The following is a 20,662-nucleotide window of genomic DNA, read 5'->3' on the forward strand; positions in this document are numbered from 1 at the left end:
AAATGAGGCGGTAAAAAGAGATATATTAAAGACATAAGAACAAAAAGGAATTGAGAGTAAACATTTCCTACAAAGGAGGTAAGGGTGGAATTTAGAGAATGTGTGAAAAGTCTGATGTTTAGAGAGGCAGAGGAATGCCTTCAGTTCAATAGGATGCAGAAAGAAATGAAGAGGTTCAGAAAGGTTTTAAACATTTTTTGGCAAAGTATTGAGGTAACTCCTTGTTGATGACTTCCAGTTTCTCTGGAAAGTGAGGATTAAATTAACTGAGTAGACTAAGAGGAAAATCAGGTATCTGAGAAGAGTAAAATTCCAAAGTCATTAGGAAAGTTGGCATGCAAGCTAACTGGAGAAATTTAGGTCAGCTGAGTGGTGTTTAGGGCCCAGAAGAGATTGGGAACTATGAGTTTATAACATTAAAATAAGATTATGAAAAAATTCAACATCACTGATCATTAGAGAAACACAAATCAAAACCACAGTGAGATATCATCTCACACCAGTCAGAATGACTAATATTACAAACTCAAAAAATAACAGATGTTGGCGAGGTTGTGGAGAAAAAGGAACACTTATACACTGTTGGTGGGAGTGTAAATTAGTTCCATCATTGTAGAAGAGAGTGTGGCAATTTCTCAAAGACCTAAAAACAGAAATACCTTTCAACCCAGCAATCCCATTACTGGGTATGTACCCAAAAGAATATAAATCTTTCTATCATAAAGACACATGCACATGTACGTTCACTGAAGCACTATTCACAATAACAAAGACATGGGATCAACATAAATGCCCGTCAATGGTAGAGTGGATTTAAAAAGTGTGGTACATATACACCATGGAATATTGTGCAACAGAAAAAAAAAAAGGAATGAGATCATGTCCTTTGCAGGAACATGGATGGAGCTGGAGGTCATTATACTTAGCAAACTAATGCAGGAGCAGAAAACCAACCACCACATGTTCTCACTTATAAGTGGGAGCTAAATGGTGAGAACATGTGAACACACAGAAGAGAATGACACACACTGGGACCTATTGGAGGGTGGAGGGTGGGAGGAGGGAGAGGATCAGGAAAAATAGCTAATGGGCACTAGGCTTAACCTAGGTGATGAAATAATCTGTATAACCGCCCCCCCGACATAAGTTTACCTATATAACAAACCTGCACATGTACCTCTGAACTTGAGAGTGATATTTTTTAAAAAGATTATGAATTGATTAACTTCTCGACTTAGGCTTTTTTCTATTTTACCTGAAAATAAATGAAATAATTTATTAGTCTCTCACTATTTACTCTTGCACATATACATATATATCCATATATAAATGAGCTAATGCTTTTGCATTTATTTCAGTGTAATATAATAAGTAGGGAAATGTGATGTGTGATTATTATATAGTTATTATGGATTATGTACTTTATCAATATAAAAATCCTATTTATTCCTATGCTTTTTATCTAAGTGGAGTCCAAGGATTAGGCCATGAAGGATTGAAAGATTTAGAGCAATGTTCCAGGCAGAAGTGTCAGCATATGTTTTGAAAGAGCATGGTGCTTTTGAGGAAGTAAAATAAATCTAGGTTTGGAATATAGACTAGAAGAGATCAAGGTGTAAGAATTAACTCTAGAAATAAACAGAAACCTGGTCATACAGTTTGATGGCTTTAAATTGAGCAAGCAATGGTGGTCAAACCTGTGCTTAGCTAGGTTTAAAAGCTATGAAGTGAATAGACAGGTTTGAAAAAAATAAACTATCATTTTGAGAAACAATCTGGATTTTATGTGTTCTATTTTATTTAATTTTTTCCTCCTGTACAGGTAGCAGAAACACACACACACACACACCCCCATAAGGAAAATTTTAACTTATCTATCTATCTGTCATCTATCTATCTATCTATCTATCTATCTATCTATCTATCTATCTATCTATCTAGTTAAAGCAAACTAAATATGGCCTGAGAAGAACTCCATACTTCCATATTTGAATCCTTGTGGATGAACCATAACCTAGCTTAATAGGCAGACAAGATGAAAACCTAAGTTAGGAGTATGTGCCTGTAACAATAGCTGAGTCTTGGCCAATCCCAGCAGCCACACCTCAACCACTCATAGACTGCTAAGTGTTCAAACAGTGTTCAATTAAGGCAAAGGCCAACCTGTAACCAGCCGTTTCTGAACCTCACTTCTAAGTTCTTTTCTGTACCTCACTTTCCTTTTTATGTCTATACATTCGTTCTGACCACAAGGCACCTCTGGAGTCTCTCTGAATCTGCTGTGATTCTGGGGGCTGCCCAGTTCACAAGTCATTCATTGCTCAATTAAACTCCTTTCAATTTAATTCGGCTAAAGTTTTTCTTTTAACAATATATAAACACACACACACAGTTGTACATATTACAAAATTTGCAAATAATCTGTGTATATTTATATTCAGTTTATTTTGTAGTTAACAGTTAACATTTTTATAGTTACCATATAGTTTTATAGTTACCATACAGTTAACAGTTCTTCAATTAAAATTTTATTAGCTTTAATTAATCAATTAAAATTAATTAAATTAAATTTAATTAAGTCTTTAATTAAAATTAAATTAGCTTTCAAATAATTTTTAATATTTTTAATATTCTATCTTCCATTCAAACAAAAATTTTTATTCTAATTCTTTGCTGTTATAAATAGTAGTACAATGAATTATTTTACAGAATTGTTTCCTCTTTCTGGGCATTTCATTGGTACAGACGAGAAAGTACTAGACTAAAAGTAGTATGTTTTTCAAGATTCTTGATTCACATTACCAAGAAAATGTATAGAAACATTTCCACCACTGTTCTACGAGACTATCAGTCTGTGCCTGCATCACCATGAATTTACCATGCATTTGCTAAGCACAGGATATATTTTTGTTTTTAAAAAGTTTTAACTACTTCTTAGGTTATGTTATAACTTTATTGTGCATTTCCTTGATATTCAGCGCCATTAATCATTTTTCCTTTTATTTATTATTCTTCTTTTTCTTTCTTACATTGAGTATTTATATTGTTTGTCCATTTTCCTCTGTGCATGTGTTAGTCTTCTTTGTGGCCTTGTAAGAGCTCTTTGCATATTAAAATTTTAACAATTTCACTGTTTATATTTATCTCTATAGCATTAGTTACTTGTTTTCTATTTTAATTAAGTTTTTTTGATGCAGGGCAACTTAATTTCTATGAAGTCAAGGCTATTTATCTTTTCCTTTGGTATTACTTTCACAACTTTTGTGTTAAGTAAATGCTTGTATCTGTAAGATTATATTCAAAATATTGACAGTCTGTGACTCTATCTTTTCATACATTTTGTTAGTTAACAGAGAAATGACTGTTGAGCTAATCATTTGTAACTGTTGTGACAGAAGAAAGTGAAGTGTAAAGATGAGAAGATAAGAAAATGTGTCTCTCAGAGTTATTATTAATCACTGTCAATATTTCATTAGAGTGCATTGCCTAATGTCTGTTTATGTAATTTAACTTATTTGAAATAGTCTTTTTCCTCACATATTTTGACTAACTTAATGACCCACTTAATTTATTATTTCATGTATAATTGCAATTATTATGTAGATATCCGTTTGTGTTGATATCTCTGTTTTTTTTTATGGAAATCAATAGAAGATATAAAATACTTTTGGATCTTTCTAATATTCGAAAAATATTTTTGAGAAAATTATCTCAATTTAAACAGTAATATGATTTGGTACTTAATTCAATTTAGCATTTATCGCTTGCTGTCTCATGCAACTGTTCTAAGAATTCATGTCAAATTATATCAGTTATTCCTGTGTCCATTTAGCAAATATTTATTGTCAAGTTCTTGGCTAAACCAAGAATCCAAGAAGAGAAATTTCACAGACTAGTAAGAGATTATTTGCAATTTCTGCTTTTTAAATAGTAATGTAATTAATATACTTTCCAGAAAATTTTTTCATCTTTGATGCATAAGTAGACTCTTAAAATACACATACAAAATTATGTGAAAGTACATACATAATTCTAAGAAAGCATAGCAGAAGGGCTAGAGACCCTTATATGTAACTATCTACATGATATCTAGAGGGTATCTAAAACTTATATAAACCAAACAGACATTTGATCCTTGCTCCCCAATTCCAGCAACATCAAAACAAACACAATGAAAATCACTGATTTTTGCCTAGATCTCACCATTTCAGTAAATGGCATCATGATTTTTCACAGTGACTCAAGCCATAAATCTGGACATGCTTGATTCATAACCTGTATCTCCTAAATTCAACTCTATGGTAAATATTATTCATTCTACTTTGAAAACATGTCCTAAAACCACTCATTTCCCTATACTTCGGATTTACCCAGCAATCCAAATAACTGTACATGTTCTCTTGGACAGCTACAAAACGTCCTAATTGTTTCCCCTATTTTTCTCTCCATAAGGTATTCTCTAGCCAGAGTGATCTTTTAAAAATGTAGATCAAATCACATCACATTCTTGCTTAACGCCCTTCAATGGCTTCTAATTGCACTCGGAGTAAAATCTACACTTCTTACCATGACCTCATTGGCTGTCTTCTCTGGTTTCATCTTACAGCATTTTGCCCTCACACTGAGCTCCAGTCATGCATGCCTTCTATCTGTTCCTTTGCTCCGAGTTCATGTCTTCATCTGGGTCTTTGTATTGCTATTTCATTTCCCTGCCTGGAACATTCTTCCCCTGACTCTTTTCATGGCTAACTGTTTCTCCTCATTCATGTTCCAGCTCGAATATCACCTCTTCAGAGAGGCCTTCTCTGATTCCAAGTAGTGGCTCCTCCTCCAAATACTGTTTGACTCTGTGTAGTTAATTTACAGCCCTGATCACAATCTGAAGTTATATTCTTTATTTATTGTTCACTTGATCATTGAATATTTATCTCCTCTTGAATAGAAGCTCCTTGAGGACAGTGAACTCTTTTGTCTTGCTCACTGTTATTACCTGTACTATGATGAAGCCTGGTACACAGAGCACACTTAGCAAATATGAGTAAAACGGATGAATGAATAAGGGCATCTCAGTGAAGATGGGGTGAGAAAGGGTTATGCTAGCTGGTTCTTGGATCCTATCTAAAAGAAAGAACAGAAGTTAACCAGGTAGAGAAAAAGAGGGAAATGCATTCTAGACCGTATCGGAAAGGGTGCAAGAACAAGTCTCCTTTGGAGAGTGGCAGGAGTTTGGGATGATTGCATGTTGGCATTGCTGGTGATAAACAGGAGCCCAGTGCAAGAACAATAACGGCCTTTTATGCCTTATCGAGTAAGAAGTTTAGAGGTTGTCATGAAGGTAGGAAATCCTAAAGGATGTTATAAAAGTGAATAACATAATCAGGTTGACAATGTAATAAGATCACTCTCCACACAGGGGAAGGAGTCTGGCATTGGGTGAGTAGGGTATCCTTGTAGGGTATCCTCCTACTGGCAGTGTGAGGAGGTGTCCACATGTGGAGGGCAGCCAGGGTGGAGTCAAAGCACTGTAAAGGTGAGAAGCGTATCCATCAGGGGCCAACCAGGCATGAGGAATCAGAGCATACACAAAGTAAGAAGCAGGGTGGATGTGTGTGTGCCATGTCCTGAGCAGGAGGTGTCCATGTGGAGCTTTACTGGCATGCGGTATCAGAGCCCAAGTGGGATGAGGCCAGTGTCCACATTTGGAGATGACCCTAAATGAGAATCAGGACCTGATAAAATAACAAAATACACTATGAATAAAGGAAGCTAGGTTTCTGACTGTCAGAGAATAGAACTACAAATATAAAAATGAATTATGTGTTGTTTAGATCGAAATCACATTACTTCTGTGAACTTTCAATATATGTAGAGATGGATGGACACAGAAATATAGATGTTCCTGTGCATGTGTATATTTGTGTATACATACCCAGACCCACATGCATATGTATATGTACATACTATGCTTATATACAAATATTCTAGCCCTGCCCACTGAGAGAGTCTGAGAACAGTGACATCCCAGTAGCAATTAATATACTTAGTGCCTAAATCTTAGCATTAAACTACCATTTTATACGAAGAGGAAGTAAAGCTTCTTAGAGAAATAGCTGATTCCACATCTAGGACTGGAAAATCATATATGAAATAAGCCTAGAAATCCTGATGTTCCAGAAAGTAAGGAATGCTCAAAGAGTGATGGAGATAAGTCAAAAGGACACAGGAGGACTCCCTTTGGCAAAACTCTGAATAATTCAAATATCAAAACCAATAATAATAATAATGGAGTATAACTAACTCAATAAAATAGGAAACATGGGTCTCTGCAAGTATAAACAAATACAAGAGTAAACTGAATGTTTTGTGAGGAATGGGATATTCACATAGTTTTAAAGTACCTCCCCACAAATATATACACATTTCAGAAGAGAAACAAACAAACAAAGAGAAAAAGTAACCTTACAATGGAGAAGTCTGAAAGAAACCACCTTAATCAAGTGACCAGGTGAATATCATTTGAAAAATCATTATGACAAATCAAAATCATGCACCAGCTGATAGGATGCAATAAGAAAAACGAGAGTCACCTCTGGGTCTTTCTGACAAAGATACATACCCTGAATCTAATTATAAGGAGATATCAGACAACCCAAATTGAGGAACATTACACAAAATAGCTGACCTGTTATACTCAAATATGTGATTGCTTTTAAAGTCAAGAAAAGACTGAAGAATTATTCAGATCAAACGAGATTGAACAGTAATGAAAACTAGAAGAATGTATGATTCTAAACTAGATACTTTTACCATAAAACATATTATTAGGACAACTGGTGAAGTTTGAATGGAGTCTTAAGGTTAAATGGTAGTAACATATCACAATTCATTATCTGATTTTGATGTTCGTGTTCTGGTTATAGATAAATATCCTTGTTTGTAAGAAATAACACGGGGCCGGGCGCGGTGGCTCACGCCTGTAATCCCAGCACTTTGGGAGGCTGAGGCGGGTGGATCACGAGGTCAGGAGATTGAGACCATCCTGACTAACACGGTGAAACCCCGTCTCTACTAAAAAATACAAAAAATTAGCCGGGCGTGGTGGCGGGCACCTGTGGTCCCAGCTACTCGGGTGGCTGAGGCAGGAGAATGGCGTGAACCCAGGAGGCGAAGCTTGCAGTGAGCCAAGATCGCGTCACTGCACTCCAGCCTGGGCGACAGAGCAAGACTCCGTCTCAATAAATAAATGAATAAATAAATAAATAAATAAATAAATAAATAAAAATAACACACCAGTGTTAATGAGGCATTAGATCAGCAACTTAGTCACAAATAGTTCCAGGAAAAAAAAAGACCTTTAGGAAAAAAAAGATCTTTGCATTGTGTTTCCAACTTTTCTGCAATTTTGTGATTGTTTCAAAATATAAAATAATAATCATTTTAAAATCCATGAAGATCAATCTGTAATAAATATAGAAGATAAATTAAAAGTAGAAGAGATGACAGCAAGGAAGCCATGATGGGAGCTATTTCAGTAATCAAGTCAAAAGAATTAAGACAGATACAGTGGGAGTAGAAGAGAAAAGCCTGGAAAGATAGGAAACAGAAGTGACATGCTTTGGTGGCTAATTTGATACAGAAAGAGAAGGAGAGGGAGGAGTCTAGATGGTACAGTTAATTGATATAAGGAAGGAAGAGCAGATTTTGGGAGAAAGATGAAGATTTTGATGCTGGCAATTAAGTGTAGTGAGTCTTATCTTCCAAACACTGCACGTTAGTTGACCAAATGAAATACATGTTATTGGCTTATTGTTAGGATGAACTTCTATTCTCTGGCCTCATGTTTCCACAAGAAGGGAATACCATTAGAGTAACATCCTCCACCTATTCTCCAACTCTTTATTAATTTATCCCCTAGGGAATTAAGAGTTACTGAGGGGTAAAACGACATTGGGGAAGGAACTAAGCATGCTTATTATTGCCTCTTCCATGTTTCTCCTCTTCAGAGCCATAATAAATATGTTCTCTGCTCTTCTGTAGTAAAATCACCTTGTAGGTTGGCTAGCTGTGCCAGTGACTGGGTTAGGATGTGTGTCTAATCCAAGAGTGAAGTTACAGCAAGCATATTCAGTAACATATCTAGAATCACATCGTCCAATCAGTTCTCATGATGATAATAAAAAGTATGGCATTTGGTTTCAATTTGTCTAACTCTTGGATTCCATATCTCAGTTGGTTCTGAATATGGGAGAGAAAGAAAGCAGTGTGGTTAATTTGTTTCCTAAATTGAAAACAATTATAAAACTGTGTTTATTCCTCCTAGTGTCTAATATAGTGCTTAATACTCACTTATTGAATTGAGTTCGATTAACGTAAAATAAAATGGTGCTAAAATAATACTGTCTTAAAGGGGAAAATACAGGTCCTTCTAATTATTTGTTTTTCCATTTTAGGCATTTAGCACCATTGATTTAAAACTTGTTCTTCAACATGGCATAATCTAAAGATACTTATTTTTCCTTTCCTCATAGATAAAACAGAAATCATAATGGTCTTATCTATCTCACATGGTTTCTCAAAGGATTAAAGTAGACAGTATGTAGATACTACTCTGTAACATCATAAATAAATGGCATATTTATTGCTGAGTTTGGGTGTTCCCTTTCTCAACAGTGTGAATTTGTGCAAGATGAGTGGAAAATCAAACCAGAATGGAATTGTTAGGGTCAGCTATAAAGAGGCCTATGAGAGGCCCTAGATCATGTTTTTCAAATTAAGTTTTGTGCATCACTAGTTGTGAAATATATTAATGGGTTTACAGGGGTGGTAGCAAAAGAAGGCTCTGAAAAATCATTCAGTGAAGAAATTGTTTAACCCTGTATTTCCCCACTATATTTGACAATGGAAACTTTTTATATAAGAACATCACTTACAGAATGAGTAATCCACAGATACTAGGACATTCTGATTAAGAAGAAGGTGGCAGAATATCTGGTTGGGACTTCCTGATTATTAGAATGCCCTATGTAAATCAGCACAGCCTTTAAGTAAAAAGATTCTAAATGCCTTGCTTATCCTATTCTTCTCCCTGGACTATGTATCTGCCTGCTACGATATGGATATGGCTTAGTTTGTCCCCACCAAAATTCAGATTGAAATTTGATTCCCAATGTGGCCGTGTTGGCAGGTGGGGCCTAGTAGAGAGTATTTGGGTCATGAGGACAGATCTCTCATGAATGGCTTGGTTCTGTTCTAGCAATACTGACAGTTCCAAGTCTGCAAAGACTGGATTAATTCTCATGGGCATGGATTAATTCCCATAAGAGGTATTTGTTATAAAGCCAGACACCACTGGAGTTTTGCCTCTTCACATGTTTTCACTTTCCCTTTGACCTTCTGCCATGTTGTGATGCATCACCAGCAGCTGGGCAGATGTCAACACGATGCTTCTTGTACTTCCCAGCCTGCAGAAGTGTGAGTTAAATAAGCCTCTTTTCCTTGTTCATTTTATGTTCCATATAATGGAACTCCCAACCTCAGGTGTTCCATTATAGCGACACAAAGTGAACTAAGACTTCACCTATCTAATGCCTATTCAAACATAAAGGTCACTTTGAGCATTTCCTCTCTGGAATAGTTTTCACTGCCCTTTCCCCAATATTCTTAATTAATTCAGGTGGTACTTATTGACAGCCAGTTGTGAACCAGGTATTGTTCTCAGTGCTGAAATTGAGCACTTTATAAAACAAGGAAGGAAGGAGGGAGGAAAAGAGAGGGATGGAAGGAAGGAAGGTAGAAAGAAATAAAGGAAAGAAGTTCTTATTCTCATGGAATATCCATTCCAGGTGGGAAGAAAGACACTGAACAAATCAACGCATAATGTTAGTTCGTGAGTGAAAATTGTTATAAAGGAAAATAGCACAACAGAGACAGAGAATAAAGTGGTAGCTACTTTATATTCAATGGTCAAAAAAGGCATCTCTCATAAGGTAGTATTTGAATAATGACCTGAAGGAAGGATGATAATTAGCAGTGTTAAGTCTCTGGGAGAAGGGCTTCCCAGACAATTCAATGATAAGTACAAAGAACCTAAGGCAGGAGCTGTTTGGCTAATCTAAGGTAATGTTGGGAAGATGACATGGCTAGTGTAAATTAAACAACGTGGACAACGGTAGGAGATGGGTTAAGAGGTTTTAGAGAGTCAGATTATATTGGATGTCACACTTCTTTACTTTCAGTGAGATGGGAAGACATTGGAAGGTTGAGCAGGTGAATAACGTGATCTGATTTATATATGTGGCCAAGTTACAAAAGGACAAGAGCACAATAATCAATGCCAGTAACAAGCTATGAAGCTTTTTCAAAGGTCTAGGCCAGAGATGTTAGTGGCTCATACAATAGCGACAGACGACAGATGGTAAGATTCAAGATATATTTTTAAAGAAAAGTTAGAGGACTGATTTTTGAACTTTTTGGTCTCAAGATCCCTTGATGCCCTTAAAAATTAATAACACTAAAGATTTTTTGTTCATGAGTGTCATATCTGTTAATATTTATATAAAAACTAAAACTAAAAATTCTTTAAGCATAAGAATACACAAGTGCACATTCCATTAGCCATCAGAGGTATGATGTCAACACTTACCGTATAGCTTCTGGAAAACTCTATTTAGAACTCATGTACAAATAAAAGCAGAACAAGGCAAAATGTCTTTGTATTACTATGGAAATATTTTTGAACTCACAGACCTTTTGAAAAGGTTTTGAAGCCTGCTAAGAGGTCCTGAACCACACATTGAGAACTGCTGGCCTAGAGGATTTTTTTGATAGAATGGATCTGAGGTGTGAGAGAAAGAAAGAAATCAGAGATGGGGTCAAGTTTTTAAGCCTGAGCTGCTATTAACTGAAATGCAAACTGCAGTGCTATATAAGTTAAGTTTAAGACATCCCATTGAGATTTAGAGTAGCCTGCTGGACATGAGCCTGGAGTTCAGGGAAGTGGGCAGGCCTGGAGACATAAATTTAGGAGTAATCAGCACATAAACAGCATTGAAATCTCTGGAACTGGATGAGAACACATGGGGAGTGAATGTAGACTGAGAAGAGGTCTGAGGATGATCCTTGGGGCATTGGATCAATGAACTCCATCAGTGAAATTCCAAAAGTTCTCTATTTAGAGCACAGTCTCCTTTGGTTGGTTAAAAGTTATTTTAGGATAGAATCCAAATTTCAGTCATTTTCATACTCAAATCACTGCTTAAGATGCCCAGCATATGGTAGGCACTCAACTGTGTTTATTGAATAAATAAATAAATAAAGTAATGATGTTCTTTGTGGTACTTTCACAGCTAAATTCCAGAATTTTAGAACAGGCAAGATTAGGAAGTTGGAATGATCAGGTTCAGATTCATACGGTAGGTATACTATTCATTGTATAGTCAAACAGATTTCCTTGAAATTAGAGGAAGATATAATTGACTGCACCCTGTGCTGTCAATAATAAGTGACCTAAAGGGAAGGATAGAGTATATTTCAAATTCTAGTCTGCCGTTTAAGATATTTAAAGCAATAATGCCAACTCTACTTTCTGATCATTTTATTTTGCAAGGAAATTTTTCCCAGAATATTTTTTCTTTCTATGCATTCTTTTATTTAATTACACAATAAATTTAACCAGCTTTACAAACCAATACATATATATCTACAAAGGATGTATTTCATTTTTGATGAACATACTATGGCTTATTTAACAAGTTATCCTTACTAATAGGCATTAAGGTTTCCAATAAATATTTCTACAATGAACATCCTTAAACATATTTTTATTTATTACCATTTTAATAACCACATTTATTTTCATTATTCTTATAGCACATCTATTCTTAGCCACTCACGTGACTTGAAAATACTTTTATATTAAAGGTCTATTTAATCAATATTTCATCTTTATGATGATTCATTTGCATCTCTTCCAAAACTTCAAGTTAATGTCTAAACTCAATTTTCTTTTGTTTCTCTTCTTCTATTTTTATTTTAGGTGCCAGGGGTACATGTGCATCTATGCTTTCTCACTCAGGCTGTCTAGACATGCTCTAGGGGAAAAAGCTGAGCCAAACAATGACACCCACTGAGAATTTTATGCATGTGGGAGAAAAACCCCTGAATAACACAAAAGGAAAACACAATATTAATACAGTCTTGCTATTACTGGCAATGTGGGCACAAAATATAAAAAATTACATTTCATGTTTAGGAAAAAAGATGAAAAAATTTTTTTACATGTAGAAAGTGACAAATAACAAAAATTCCCCATATTCCTGTAGGATAAACTTACCTGGAATTTCATCAAATGAATAGAAATGAGGATGAATAATATTCCACTGGCATATAATTGGCATGACCACTATATGGACTGATGGTGATTTTAATCATCAATGGAAGATACAATGTACAGTGGTTGTTTTCTGGATTCTGGCTTTTCCCTCCCCTGTATTAGGTCAGCCTGACCCTGTACTGTGCCATTTATCCTCACTGACTCCTCCCATATCCCAAATTCCAGGAGTTTATACTTCCTGTGGCTCACTTAAGCAGAGGCATCTAAAGAATGAGATGCCTGAAGGTGAGTATCATCCCATATGTAGCCAACATCATCTTAAGTAGGTTCCAATGATTTAGGGAACTTTAAAAGGTTCCCAAATACATTTTCTAAAATCCACAGTTGCCATGATCAGAGCTACTTGGGGATGAGACAGAGAGTTAGAACATTACTTCTCAAAGGTCTTATTTCAATTGTAGGCAAACATGATCTAATCACCATTATAATAACAAGTTGGACCACTACAGGGCTTTACAACGTACACAGCACCATGGCACCTTTTATCTGGTTTGAGTCTGACTACACCCCTGAGAAGCAGGCAAGGCAAATACCATTCTCACTTTGCTGAAAAACTGAGGTTGAGAAGGGTAATACAGAGTGCATGTGACAGAAGAAAGGTTGGAATTAAATTCCTTTTAAAGAGGCACCTACAAGCAAAATTTTGCACATAATTCCAGGAATTGTGTAGACCACCCATAGCCTATCCAAGAACACCAGGTTAAAAATATTTGCCCTCAGACAGACTGATTTAATTGGTCAGGGGTGGAACTCAGGCATTTTTTTTAAAAGCTTCCCAGGAAATTCATGTTTGTCCAGAACTACTTCAAAAATTCATATTTGTCAACGTTGACTGTTGGGTCCTGTTGACTTCTTTCTCATTGTTTTTCCTTTCCAAATCACTCTTTGTTTTACCTAATATTATTTTCTATTACGTCTATCTTTCTGTTTTTAGCCTTCTCTTCTCACTCAGCTTTTGTTGCAAGTCTGGAAATTACTAAATACAGTCTTCTTTGGCTCTTTCCTTCAGACTACATACTTCTGCCATCTATGTTTCTGTTCTTCCTCCTTTTTCAAAACTATTATTCTCTCCTGAAGCTTCACCCTTCTAGAATATCAATATTCCACCTCGATTATTTTCTACCTAATGAGCTAATTAGCATTAATGAAAAAACTACTGGAGTTAGGAAATCAGAGATCTTCCAGTAAGTCAGTGGCAGTGTAACACTGAAAACACTATTCAATCTCTCTAAGCCTCAGGCCCAATCAGTAAAATAAGGAAAAATATACCTACTTGATAGAATTTTTATGAGAAACAAATGAAACACATACTCAATCATGGGAATAAAATACTCAATACCCAATAATAAAAATATTTTTAAAGACTATCTCCTTGAAGTTCTTTTTATTCCTTATCTATTTTTTGCTGCAACCCAATACAATATTCTATACTCTTTCCAAGTTATATGCCTCTGTTTTTTACATACCCACTCTCATTTCTAATTTTAAAATTTAGCATATGTATTCTATAACCCCACAGTGCCCAGAAAAATGTTATTCTGGATTTGGCAAGAATTTTTTGTAACCCCAGTTCTAAACTCTTAATAATGGCAGGGACAGGTGCTATGGCTTATTATTAAACTGCTTTATTGTTAGCTCATTAGTCATACACAGGTCCAGAAGAATATTCAAAATGTTTCTTTCTTTCAGGTTGAGTAGGTACCTGATCTAAACATGGTCCATTATGAGTAGGTGTTCAGAAATGACTCATCTTTCCTCCAATCATCTCCTTTAGTGTCTTGAGAGCTCTGGGCCTTTGATCTTTCTCTTTATTTTCTTTACCTCTACAGCCTCTTTGCTTCTTTTTGGTATGGTCCCTCCTTAGCTGCAAAAGAATGCAGCCTGGTGTTACTTCATTCTGTTGAATTCCGTTTAGGATGAGGTTTTGGGTTAGTGGTGAGGTCTGGATGGTACTAGGAACATCTAAAGCCAATTGGAATGTCTTTTCCGGCTGCTGTTAACAAATACCAAAAAGTTATGGGGTCTCTCACAGTTCTGGAGGTTGAGAAGTCCAAGATCAGGTTTCCAGCTTGATTGGGTTCTGGTGAAATTCCTCTTTCAGATTGCAGATTGCCGAGTTCTTGCTGTGTCCTCATGTGTTGCAAGGGTGAACAAGTTCCCATGGCCTCTTTTATAAGTGAACTAATCCCATTCATGAGAGCTCTGCCATCTGACCTAATCCTCTTCTAAAGGCCCCACTTTTTAACACTATTACATTGGGGATTTGAATTCAACATAGAAATTTGGGGAAAACACAAATATTCAGATGATAGTACAGAATTTCAAATTTTCCAGATTGACTTCTTAGGATATTCTTATGCTCATTATGCTAAAAATATCTGCTCAACATTGAGCCCATTTAGATGACTTGTCTGTGGTATTGTGCCAAAATAGCCTCTTTTTCTGCCCGTGGTCACTTCTCAAGAGCCCCCTTCTATTTTAGACTTGATTTCTATCATGAAACAGGGAAAGGAGTGTAAAAACCCATCTAGCTAAAACCACCACCAAGAGCACAGACCAGGAATCCAGTGTTCTGTCAACTGCTAATGTTAGTTTGTTTGAACTTTGGAATTAATTAGATTTATACACACCTCCTAACAAAATATTTAACAATTGAGTCCCTATCATTCATGTCTCTTCAGTCAACTTTTAGGCTCTTCTTTCTCATTCTCTGCAACCAGAAACTGTTTCCCCATCTCTGCTCATCCTTTAACATGCCGTCATACTGCCTTATTTCCTTTTACCATCAAACTACTAAAAAGATTAGTCTACAATCAGGGTATCTTTTCCCACTCTTCAATTCCTTTCATCATAAGCTTCTACATTCTTCACCTGAAGGAAATTGCATTCTTGAAGGTCTCTGCCCTCATAATTGCCAAATAAAGTGACATTTTGGTCTCTCTTCTCCTCCACCTTCCTGGAAGTTTGGACAATGTTGACTAATCACTTTAAAATTTTTTTCTTTATATCCACAGTAACAGTTGTCTTTCTTCGTTTATTTTTCTCAATGATTCTCTCTCTTTTTTTTTGCTAAAGACTTCTTTCTAAAGTACATGTGAGGAAATTACTTAAGTTCCTGGTTCTCAACTTCCTCACCTATAAAATGAAAATATCCTTTCCAAAAAGAATCATGAACATTAAATTATATTAGGTACTCCAAAAATATAATTATCCTCCTTTAGTGTAAACATTTATCAGAATTCTGTCTTTGGTACTATCTCTCTTCATCATCAAATTTTATGAATGAGAATAAAATCTTTACCTTAAGCCCTCAACTCTCTCCAGAACCCCATACCAATATTTCCAATTTGTATATCATGCTTCATGTTCAGTAAGTCTACAAAACCAAATTTATCATGTCATCTTCTCCCTCATCAAAATAAACATCTGTTCAATTCTTTCCTATCCTTATTAGTAGCATTCCAAAATCCCAGTCAACAAGGCTCAAATCATTAGTCATCTTTGGCTCCCTTAGACCTAATCCATCTATCTACTGCTAATGCTTTATCCAAAGTGTCTCTTGCACCAAAGACTATATAAAATGTATAAAACATTATAGCCAAGTGTTATTTATATTAGCATGCAAAGTAAAACAACGTAATCTGCCATATCAACAGAACCAAGAGTACATGCAATAAACTAATAGCCTACATTGTTGTTAATGTTGAAACATTGTAACATTGTCTGCTTTCCCCAAAGATAGGGAACAAGGCAATAATTCTTGGTTTTACCACTTCATTGCATCATTTTACTATAGTCACAGCAATAAGAAAAAGAAATAAAAGGCACAAATATTAGAAAAAAAGTCAAACTATCATTATTATAAGATGACTTAAAAGAATCCTACGGAAGTTATTTTTTAAAAAGCAAAAAAGTACTCTAGCATTTAAATAAAATTAAAATGGTAATATAAAACTCAACTGCATTTCTATATGACAACAACAAACAATTAAAATATGAAAGCAATAAATAATACTAAATTATTAACTCAGTGAATAACAATTTTTTTCCATGCAGCAAAAATTAAATCTTGACCCCCACCTCACACCATACACAAAAGCAATCTGAGATGGATTATTGACCTAAATATAAAAACCAGAACAAGAAAACTTCTAGAAAAAAGTGGGAGCATATATTTACAACCTGGGACAAGTCACAAAAGCACTAACCATAAAAGAATAAAATGATAAATCTGACATAAAAATTAAAATATTCTGCTCATCAAAAGGCACTTGAGAAAATGTTTAGGCAAATCACAGAGTGGGAGAAAATATTTAGAGTGCATACACCTGAGAAAGGACCCATATCTTGTGGGGTTACAGAAGAATTTATGAAGAATTACTACAAATAATCACAAAGCTGAACACCCCTAAAAAAAAGAGGTGAGCAGATACTTCACAAAAGAAGATCTAAGAATTGGCAATAACCACAGAAAAAGGTAGTCATCATCATTAGTCACCAGAAAAAATGCAAATTAAAACCATAATGAGAAATCATTTCACACCCAGAAGAATGGCTAAAATAAAAAAGTTTAAAAGGCGAGAATGTGGAGAAATGAAAATTCTCACACATTGCTATTGGTGACTATAAAATGGAACAACTTTTTTGGAAAGCTATTGGGAAGCTTTTTATAAAGTTAGCTATTCATCTACCCTGTGACCCAACAATGCCATTCTTGTTTATCTATATGAAAACATATGTTTATAAAAAACACTTATATACGCATATTCATAGCATATTCACTCATAATGGTAAACAACGGGAAACAACGCAAGGATCAATCAACAGGAGAATTAATGAACAAATTGTAATACACCATAGTATATTAATCCAATGGTAAACCACTTATCAGGAAAGAAACAACATGGATTAATTTCAAAACCATTATGTTGAGTGAAAGAAACCCAAACAGTGATACACACACAGAAAACATACTCACTGTAGGATTCCATTTATATAAAGTCCAAGAATAGCCAATCCTAATACATGATGATAAAAATCTGAACATTCTTGCCTCCAAGGCGGGAAGGAGGGCAACTAATTAGAAAGGGGCATGAGGAAACTTTCTGGGGTGATGGCAATGCTCCATATTTTGTTTTGAGTGGTGTTATACCTATGTAAATAATCAAAGTTCATCAAGCTATATGCTTAAGATCTGTGCATTTGATTCTTCAATTGTGAAAAACAAGATGTTTCACGAGGAAATATTTTAAAAACAAAGACAACACAAGTAACATATAACTATTCAGTAAAAAGAAGATAACTGGAATGTCAATAGACCTACCTAATATATATTTCAAAGGTTTTTTTCAAGTATTTAAGTATAAGTAAGTAGAAAAATTCAGCCTTGTGGGTTAATATACTGGAGAGAAACAAAGAGAAAAGAATAATATATAACCATTTCAGTCACTCTGAACTTAAAATAGATTGTTTCACAATCTAGAGGATTTTAAGACGTGAAATAACTGAAAGAAACAAAGGTGAAAAAGATCAAACACAGGATGCAGAACTAACAGCTGTGACTTAGTTAATGCATATGCCGAATAAAAACAAACTCAACAAAGCACTGGGAAGCCGGCAGCTTCCAAGTAATTAACTAAGCAGAAACACATGCAATGTGTTATCAGCCCTATCTCATATTGAAAGCAAGGACTTCTTGGTTACAATAGATGCTCTCATTTACAGGTAGAGTTACAAGAAAATAAACTACATAAAGGTATACAAGAGGCAAAGGAAAAGGAACCAATTTGCTACATCTAAGCAGTATCTATGTTCAGTGAATGAGATAAAAGTTCTGCCGTTACCTCACCTACTCAATATCATTCTTTCCACAATAAAAGACTGAACACATCAGCTAATGGTCAAAGAATTGTAAATTCATGAATAAGGGTCACATTTACATTTTTATTTTCAAAGTTCAACACAAGTTTTAAAAGTGAAATTATCATTTCAACCATATTATTAATTTTTAATAAATTTTTAAAAAGGTCTTTAATACCCATAAATCAATCTAACTTCACACTTTTTGCATTTTCAGATAGAAAACCAGAATTAACAAATATGTTAGAGTATTAAACCTGTGATTAAAATATAGGCTTTTATATAAGTTCATCAATAATTATCTTTTCTTTGGAACAGTAGCTCTCAACCATTTTCCATCCCTGACACACCTGTGATTTGTCAGAATACAGCAGGAGTCTCCTGTTCTATCCATCCATCCATCCTCCATGCACATCCTCTAGTCTTCAAATCCTTTCCTGAAACCTCATGTCCTACCTGAATACTCTCTCATAAGTATTTCCATGTGAATATTCTACTCCCTTTCTACAATGAATGAGGAGCCCCCTGAAGGTCATAACTCATATGGAGAAATAAGTCATGCACCAATGTCTCCAGAGTGGAAGAAAGAGTAGCCTAATTGAGGTTATATTCGTTCTGCAATTATATATAGAGAAAGAAAATATATAGATATATAGCTGTTATTGTTCTATTACATAAATACAGGCTGCATTGTTTCTAATTTAAATACCATCATCCTGAGTTACTTAACTTTCTCACTTATTTGTTTTTCTCCTTAAAGCACTGTTAAAACATTTAAGAAAGGTGGAGTCAGTTACTAAGATAAACATTTAAGTACAGACAGCACCAAGAAATTGGGTCAAGATGGAATTTCTGGTTTTAATTCTACCTCTAGATTTCTTCAAAGATTACCAATTGAACCTAAACTCAATTAAAATATGTAGAGAAGGATTTATGAAATAATGCCTCAGTTATTCAGATCATGGATCTATAGAAAAGAATCTGTTTTTCATTCATTGAATGACCAATTGCATTTACATTAGAGAATTTACATCGGTATAAAAATAAATATATTTAATAATGAATTTTATTAACATATATAGGACAATGTCTTACTTAAATAGCTTTAAAATGCTAGAAATGCACTAGAAACACAATAACCCCAGAAACACCTTCATATGAGAGAACCAATGTCAACGAACATGACAGATAGCAACTAAATCTGGGTTTAGTGAGGTTTATCTTGAAGCAAATAGACCCCATCAAATTTCCTTGAAAAAGAGGACATTTTGTAATGAGATGAAGGTGTCACTATGTTACCCACACTGGTCTACAACTCCTGGGCTCAAGTGATTCTCTGCCTCAGCCTCCCGAGTAGCTAGGATTACAACCGTGTGCCACTGTGCCTGGCAGAAGAGGACATTTTTGAAAACATTTTTCTCCTCCACATATTGGGGCACTGTGTCAAACGTTACCTGTGCCTAAATGCCCCTGAACCTGCATATTCCATACTCCTAAAGATGTGTCAAATTATACAACCTCATGAGGATATTTTTAACCTCTGAGCAGGACTGGAAGAGACAAATATACTAAAGTAAAAAAAAAAGAAACTCCAAATCAGTTGGACAATGTAGCCCCTTTGGAGTGCCAGTGATGTTATCTATAACACTGAAACACAAATTGCACTTGAATTGATGAAGGATATAGGAAACAATTTATATTAAAGTGTTCTACAAACTGCAGTGGATATCCAAAATTTAAGTGCCATTTTATCAATGAGGATGAAGATTATAATAAAAATGATCTAAAATAACTAACTTATGTTAAACAAGGAAAAATATTAAACAAATCTTGCTCATTTAGACCTAAATAGTCTTAAAAGACACATTTGCCCTACAATTTGGCTCAAAGGATTTATTCATACTCTATATCTAAGTAGATGATGAATGGCATTGATTGAATCCAAAGTCCCCCTGTCTTGGATTTTATGAGGCCCATTCAGAATGAGCCAGGTTGAGAACACCACCAATTTCGTGTTCTGGGTCCATCTGTTGGCAAAAATATAATGCAAACAGCTTTATAAGTGCTATTTTCAATGAAATATCACAGAACAGCTTGTCCCAATGATATTTCTAAAGCTTGCCTGCAAACCGCCTACTGGAAAATCCAACTGAAAGAGAAGGGAGAAAAGAGAGAAATCCATACAGGAAAGAAACAGGAATGGAAAAAAGAACAAAGGATAAAGAGAGACTAGCTAGAGGACTGGGAACACTGGAGGAAAACAAGGAGCAATATTAAACGCAGACAATATTCATTGAAACCATAAGGACAGAGAAGATAGAGAAATATAAAAATCACTTGGCTTGGAGGACAGAGAAATAATCACAAACCATGCAGCATTGTCCAGAAGAATGAAGACAAAAGGATCAGGAA

The 20,662-nt window shown here is 35.1% G+C and overlaps 1 protein-coding gene across 5 annotated transcripts in view; it reads right to left on the reverse strand.

The window, feature by feature from the left end:
- ANKS1B (ankyrin repeat and sterile alpha motif domain containing 1B) overlaps positions 1 to 20,662 on the reverse strand; it is a 1,278,065-nt gene that overhangs the window by 696,909 nt on the left and 560,494 nt on the right. The window lies entirely within an intron of this gene.

The sequence above is a fragment of the Pongo abelii genome, chromosome 10 (assembly GCF_028885655.2).
Source record: "Pongo abelii isolate AG06213 chromosome 10, NHGRI_mPonAbe1-v2.0_pri, whole genome shotgun sequence".
NCBI classification, from domain to species: domain Eukaryota; kingdom Metazoa; phylum Chordata; class Mammalia; order Primates; family Hominidae; genus Pongo; species Pongo abelii.